General features: G+C 38.5%; 1 non-coding gene across 1 annotated transcript; it reads right to left on the bottom strand.

Moving 5' to 3' along the window:
* Positions 1 to 3,858: 3,858 nt before the first annotated feature.
* On the bottom strand, positions 3,859 to 4,068 carry LOC126026531 (small nucleolar RNA U3). Its single transcript, XR_007501766.1, has one exon. It is a non-coding gene; the product is annotated as a small nucleolar RNA U3 (small nucleolar RNA).
* Between the last annotated feature and the right edge of the window lie 3,220 nt (positions 4,069 to 7,288).

The raw sequence follows: 7,288 nt of genomic DNA on the forward strand, positions 1-7,288 counted from the left end.
CAATGTTGTCCTCCCTCCACCCCTGTTCCCAGCATGCATCCCATATACCCTTTGTTACCCCCCCCCCCGGGTTGCTAGTATAAGTGGTCCCCTCTATCTAGCATTGTAGATTGGGTGCCGATTCTGTTGTCATTGGCTTTGGATTTGTTGTTTAAGTTTGATCATTCTTTTTATTTCTAATTAATGTTCATATGACTGTTTAGTTTTGGTACCCTTCATTATTTCCCCCTCAGTTTGTGAGGTGGAACAAGATGGTTCAAATTATGTGGTTCTGTTTGAAGGAAAGAAAAAAAAATAAAATAAATGGGGCAAAAACCAAACAAGCAAAAAATGGGAGGAGTCCTTCTAGATACTATAAATATCAATTTAAGAGAAGAAAGGGAAAAAGGAAGAAAAACATAACAATAGTAAATAAAATAAAAAAAAGTCAAACCAAAAAACTCGAAAAGCACCACAGCAATAAAGACACCAGCCACACAATATCCACAGTCCTGAAATAAAAACAAAACAAAGCACAGACACACACACACACACACACACACACAGAAAACCCACCGAAAAGAAAACAAGAAACAAACAAAAACAATAACAAAACCAAAAAAGTTCATTTGTGCTTCTTCTTCTTCTTCTTCTTCTTCTTCTTCTTCTTCTTCTTCTTCTTCTTCTTCTTCTTCTTCTTCTTCTTCTTCTTCTTCTTCTTCTTCTTCTTCTTCTTCTTTCTTCTCTCTCTCTCTTTCTTCCTTGCATAGGCACAGTAAATATTGGGGAAAATAGAAAGGAATTCCCTTGGCCTAAGAGATACAGGATTTCTCCGCCATTGAAGTATACTGTCATGGGAATAACTACAGGCTCCATACATGTTCTTTTACTCTCCCCTTGGTCCTTTGGTGGTGTCTGTAAACTTTCCACTTCATAGTGGATGATAAAATCCTGCCTCTGTAGCTAGAGATCTTGGTATTTGCACAGGTCAAAGGATGGAGCCTAGGATGGAGTCTTTCTTTACGGTTCTAGATTGTCTAAGGAGAGATTATTACCAGGGAGATGAGGGAGTGCCTTTATTTAAGATCCTGATGGAGTCAGTTCTGACTTGACTCATAACGATCAATGAGGGGGAGATTTAGGAAGCGACTAGGTGAGCTGTGGAGCTGGCAGTGAGCCTAGGAAAAGTCAGGTGGTGATTACAAATGTCCTAGCAACAGATGGGAACCCAGATATAGAGGCTTGCAGCAGGGGTGTAGATGGACAATACCACCTACTTTTTTCTGGAGACATAAAAAATTGCCTTCATTTCCTGCTATGATCTCTTCATCCTTAGAAGAAGTGATAATGTTCAGGATATGTCAAACATCTAAGGAAGTAAGTGGATGGGATAGAGGGTGAGTTAGGTTATGTCCTAGGATAGGATATGTTTACTTAAGAACACGCAATGTTAAATATTGACTATGTTCAATATATATCTAATTTATTAAATATGTATTGCATATATGTACATATATGCAAATTTATAACTTGAGTATCATTGTCTTTGCTTAGATCTCCCTCTTTCTAGACATCTATATATACCAGGTACTTATGTTTCTTTTGTGATAAAAGAATAGCTCATGATGGCAAAGGAAATTGCAATTGAAAATATAATTGTTGTTATTCAATTAATATCTTTATTTAAGCACCATGATTACAAACATGGTTTGTAGATGGATTTCAATTATAAAAAAGGACACCTCCTTTCACCAGTGCAATATTCCCACCACCAATTTTCTCAATTTCCCTTTTCCACCATCCCCTGCCTGCTTTCAAAATTGAAATATAATTGTAAAGTCAATGAGATAGTTGAAAGGTGTGGAGTGCTTTTCCACAGCAGCCTTACTTTTGATTTCTGGCACCACCAGTCTCCAGAGCACCTTCAGGAACAAACCCTGAGCACAGAACTGGAAGTAGACTTAAGCCTCACTAAACTAAGAATAACAAAATAATTTGGTCAGGGGAGATGGCTCAAAGGGGTGGAGTACATGCCTTGCATGAGACAGGACCTTGGTACCCTGAGTTACTTCAGCAATAACCCTGATAACCACTGAGCAGCACCTCTGCACAATGCCTGGGCATCAGACCATGAAACCTCACTGGTTCCTGAGCATTCTAAAAAGAATATAAACGTTTTTGTGATTTGCTTATAATTAAAAAAGAGTTCTGTGAGTAGGTAACTCTAATTTATTTCTTGTCAAATTATTGAAGCAATGTAATTTATAAAGAGTTTCAAGTGTTCAGCATTGTAATTCAACATCTATATTTATTTGTCAGTGTTTCTGAACCTTTTTCTGACTGTGGTTCCCTTCTGACCTTGTTTCTTTCCTGTAGACCTTTGTTCTACTGGTTGACTCCCTATTCTTGTACTGTCAACACTCCTACTTATAATATATAATATTATATATATATATAAATACTGTATTTACTCTTCCCTGAAGCTGGAGTAAGTTTTAGCATGCCATATACTAGCATAAAAGATGACCGTCAACTTTTAAGAAGCTTTTCATGGGCCCAAAAGTCATCTTATATGCTGGAAAATATGTATATACATATAAATATATATTTATATTGGGCCAATATGAATGATGCTCAGGGGTTACTTCTTTATTATTTTAATTTTTGACTTTTATAATACCTTTATTTAAACACAGTGATTACAAAGATGATTGTACTTGGGTTTCAGTCATAAAAAGAACACCCCCCTTCACCAGTGCAACCTTCCAATCACCAATGCCCCTATCCCCCACCCCCTAAACCCCACCTGTATTTGAGCCAGGCTTTCTACATCCCTCACTCACTGACATTGTTATGATAGTTCTCTCTCTTTTTTTTTTTGCATTCAGATTTTTTTAAATTTATTTAAACACCTTAATTACATACATGATTGTGTTTGGGTTTCAGTCATGTAAAGAACACCACCCATCACCAGTGCAACATTCCCATCACCAATGTCCCAAGTCTCCCTTCGCCCCACCCGACCCCCGCCTGTACTCTAGACAGGCTCTCCATTTTCCTCATACATTCTCGTTATTAGGACAGTTCAAAATGTAGTTATTTCTCTAACTAAACTCATCACTCTTTGTGGTGAGCTTCCTGAGGTGAGCTGGAACTTCCAGCTCTTTTCTCTTTTGTGTCTGAAAATTATTATTGCAAGAATGTCTTTCATTTTTCTTAAAACCCATAGATGAGTGAGACCATTCTGCGTTTTTCTCTCTCTCTGACTTATTTCACTCAGCATAATAGATTCTGTGTACAGAGATTTTGTGTACAGAATTTCCATGTATAGGAAAATTTCATGACTTTATCCCTCCTGACAGCTGCATAATATTCCATTGTGTATATGTACCACAGTTTCTTTAGCCATTCGTCTGTTGAAGGGCATCTTGGTTGTTTCCAGAGTCTTGCTATGGTAAATCGTGCTGCAATGAATATAGGTGTAAGGAAGGGGTTTTTGTATTGTATTTTTGTGTGCCTAGGGTATATTCCTAGGAGTGGTATAGCTGGATTGTATGGGAGCTTGATTTCCAGTTTTTGGAGGAATCTCCATATCGCTTTCCATAAAGGTTGAACTAGACAGCATTCCCACCAGCAGTGGATAAGAGTTCCTTTCTCTCCACATCCCCGCCAACACTGTTTATTCTCATTCTTTGTGATGTGTGCCATTCTCTGGGGTGTGAGGTGGTACCTCATCGTTGTTTTGATTTGCATCTCCCTGATGATTAGTGATGTGGAACATTTTTTCATGTGTCTTTTGGCCATGTGTATTTCTTCTTTGTCAAAGTGTCTGTTCATTTCTTCTCCCCATTTTTTGATGGGGTTAGATTTTTTTTTCTCTCCACTCAGACTGCATCCTCTCCCTCTATCCCTTCCAAAGAAAGGGAAGAACGATCATCAATGGCAAAAGGCAGCCGCAGAAGCGACACCTAGAGCCGGCTTCACGCTCAGGAGAGGACGCTCTGACTCCTCCTCGTGGGTTCGGGTGCTCTACACGATCAGAGAAACTTCTCTAGTAACTATAGAAATGATCCCTGAGAGTATAGTCTTAGGGTTAGATGTTTTTTTCTTGTAAAGTTCTGTCAGTGCCTTGTATATTTTGGAGATTAGCCCCTTATCTGATGGGTATTGGGTGAATAGTTTCTCCCACTCAGTGGGTGGCTCTTGTATCCTGGGCACTATTTACTTTGAGGTGCAGAAGCTTCTCAGCTTAATATATTCCCATTTGTTAATCTCTGCTTTCACTTGCTTGGAGAGTGCAGTTTCCTCCTTGAAGATGCCTGTAATGTCCTGGAGTGTTTTGCCTATGTGCTGTTCTATATATCTTATGGTTTTGGGGCTGATATCGAGGTCTTTAATCCATTTGTATTTTACCTTCATACATGATGTTAGCTGGGGGTCTAAGTTCAATTTTTTGCAAGTGGCTATCCGATTGTGCCAACACCACTTGTTGAAAAGGCTTTCCCTGCTCCATTTAGGATTTCCTGCTCCTTTATCAAAAATTAGGTGGTTGTATGTCTGGCGAACATTTTCTGAGTATTCAAGCCTATTCCACTGATCTGAGGACCTGTCCTTATTCCAATACCATGCTGTTTTGATAACTGTTCCTTTGTTGTACAGTTTAAAGTTGGGGAAAGTAATTCCTCCCATATTCTTTTTCCCAATGATTGCTTTAGCTATTCGAGGGTGTTTATTGTTCCATATGAATTTCAAAAGTGTCTGATCCACTTCTTTGAAGAATGTCATGGGTATCTTTAGAGGGATGGCATTAAATCTGTATAATGCCTTGGGGAGTATTGCCATTTTGATGATGTTAATCCTGCCAATCCATGAGCAGGGTATGCGTTTCCATTTCCGTGTGTCCTCTCTTATTTCTTGGAGCAGAGTTTTATAGTTTTCCTTGTATAGGTCCTTCACATATTTAGTCAAGTTGATTCCAAGATATTTGAGTTTGTGTGGCACTATTGTGAATGGGGTTGTTTTCTTAATGTCCATTTCATCCTTATCACTATTAGTGTATAGAAAGGCCATTGATTTTTGTGTGTTAATTTTGTAGCCTGCCACCTTGCTATATGAGTCTATTGTTTCTAGAAGCTTTTTGATAGAGTCTTTAGGGTTTTCTAAGTAGAGTATCATGTCATCTGCAAACAGTGAGAGCTTGACTTCTTCCTTTCCTATCTGGATTCCCTTGATATCCTTTTCTTGCCTAATCACTATAGCAAGTACTTCCAGTGCTATGTTGAATAGGAGTGGTGAGAGAGGACAGCCTTGTATTGTGCCAGAATTTAGAGGGAAGGTTTTCAGTTTTTCTCCATTGAGGATAATATTTGCCACTGGCTTGTGGTAGATGGCCTTCACTATATTGCGAAAGGTTCCCTCCATTCCCATCTTGCTGAGAGTTTTGATCAAGAATGGGTGTTGGACCTTATCAAATGCTTTCTCTGCATCTATTGATATGATCATGTGGTTTTTATTTTTCTTGTTATTGATGTTGTGTATTATGTTGATAGATTTACAGATGTTAAACCAGCCTTGCATTCCTGGGATGAAACCTACTTGATCGTAGTGGATGATCTTTTTAACGAGGCATTGAATCCTATTTGCCAGGATTTCGTTGAGGATCTTTGCATCTGCATTCATCAGTGATATTGGTCTGTAATTTTCTTTTTTGGTAGCATCTCTGTCTGGTTTAGGTATCAAGGTGATGTTGGCTTCATAAAAGCTATTTGGAAGTGTTTCTGTTTGTTCAATTTCATGAAAGAGTCTTGCCAAGATTGGCAGTAGTTCCTCTTGGAAAGTTTGATAGAATTCATTAGTGAATCCATCTGGACCTGGGCTTTTGTTTTTCGGCAGACATTTGATTACTGTTTTAATTTCATCAATGGTGATGGGGGTGTTTAGATATGCTACATCCTCTTCCTTCAACCGTGGAAGATTATAAGAGTCCAAGAATTTATCCTTTTCTTGCAGGTTCTCATTTTTAGTGGCGTAGAGTTTTTCAAAGTAGTTTCTGATTACCCTTTGAATCTCTGTCATATCAGTAGTGATCTCTCCTTTTTCATTCCTGATACGAGTTATCAAGTTTCTCTCTCTCTCTTTCTTTGTTAGGTTTGCCAGTGGTCTATCAATCTTGTTTATTTTTTCAAAGAACCAACTTCTGCTTTCGTTGATCTTTCGGATTGTTTTTTGAGTTTCCACTTCGTTGATTTCTGCTCTCAGCTTTGTTATTTCCTTCTGTCTTCCTATTCTTTGGTCCTTTTGTTGAGCATTTTCTAGTTCCATTAGCTGTGTCATTAAGCTACTCAGGTAAGCTCCTTCTTCCTTCCTGATGTGTGCTTGCAAAGCTATAAATTTTCCTCTCAGTACTGCTTTTGCTGTGTCCCATAAGTTCTGATAGTTTGTGTCTCTATTGTCATTTGTTTCCAGGAACCTTTTTATTTCCTCCTTGATTTCATCTCGGACCCACTGGTTACTGAGCATGAGGCTGTTTAACTTCCAGGTGTTAAAATATTTCTTCTGAGTCCCTTTGGAGTTCACAAATAATTTCAGAGCCTTGTGGTCAGTGAAGGTAGTCTGCAAAATTTCTATCCTCTTGATCTTATGGAGGTATGTTTTATGTGCCAGCATGTAGTCTATCCTGGAGAATGTCCCATGTACATTGGAGAAGAATGTGTATCCAGGTTTCTGGGGATGGAGTGTCCTATATATATCCACTAGGCCTCTTTCTTCCATTTCTCTCCTCAGGTCTAGTATATTCTTGTTGGGTTTTAGTCTGGTTGACCTATCCAGTGTTGACAAAGCCGTGTTAAAGTCCCCCACAATTATTGTGTTGTTGTTGATATTATTTTTCAGATTTGTCAACAGTTGTATTAAATATTTTGTTGGCCCCTCATTCGGTGCATATATGTTTAGGAGAGTGAATTCTTCCTGCTCTACGTACCCCTTGATTAATATAAAATGTCCGTCTTTGTCCCTTACAACCTTCCTGAGTATAAAGTTTGCATTATCTGATATTAGTATGGCCACTCCAGCTTTTTTATGGGTGTTGTTTGCTTGGATAATTTTTCTCCAGCCTTTTATTTTGAGTCTATGTTTGTTCTGACTATTCAGGTGCGTTTCTTGTAGGCAGCAGAAGGTTGGATTGAGTTTTTTGATCCATTTAGCCACTCTGTGTCTCTTAACTGGTGCATTTAGTCCATTGACGTTGAGAGAAAGAATTGTCCTGGGATTTAACGCCATCTTTATTTCAAAATTTGGTGTGTCTTTTGGG

This window comes from Suncus etruscus, chromosome 13 (genome assembly GCF_024139225.1).
Source record: "Suncus etruscus isolate mSunEtr1 chromosome 13, mSunEtr1.pri.cur, whole genome shotgun sequence".
Classification (NCBI taxonomy): domain Eukaryota; kingdom Metazoa; phylum Chordata; class Mammalia; order Eulipotyphla; family Soricidae; genus Suncus; species Suncus etruscus.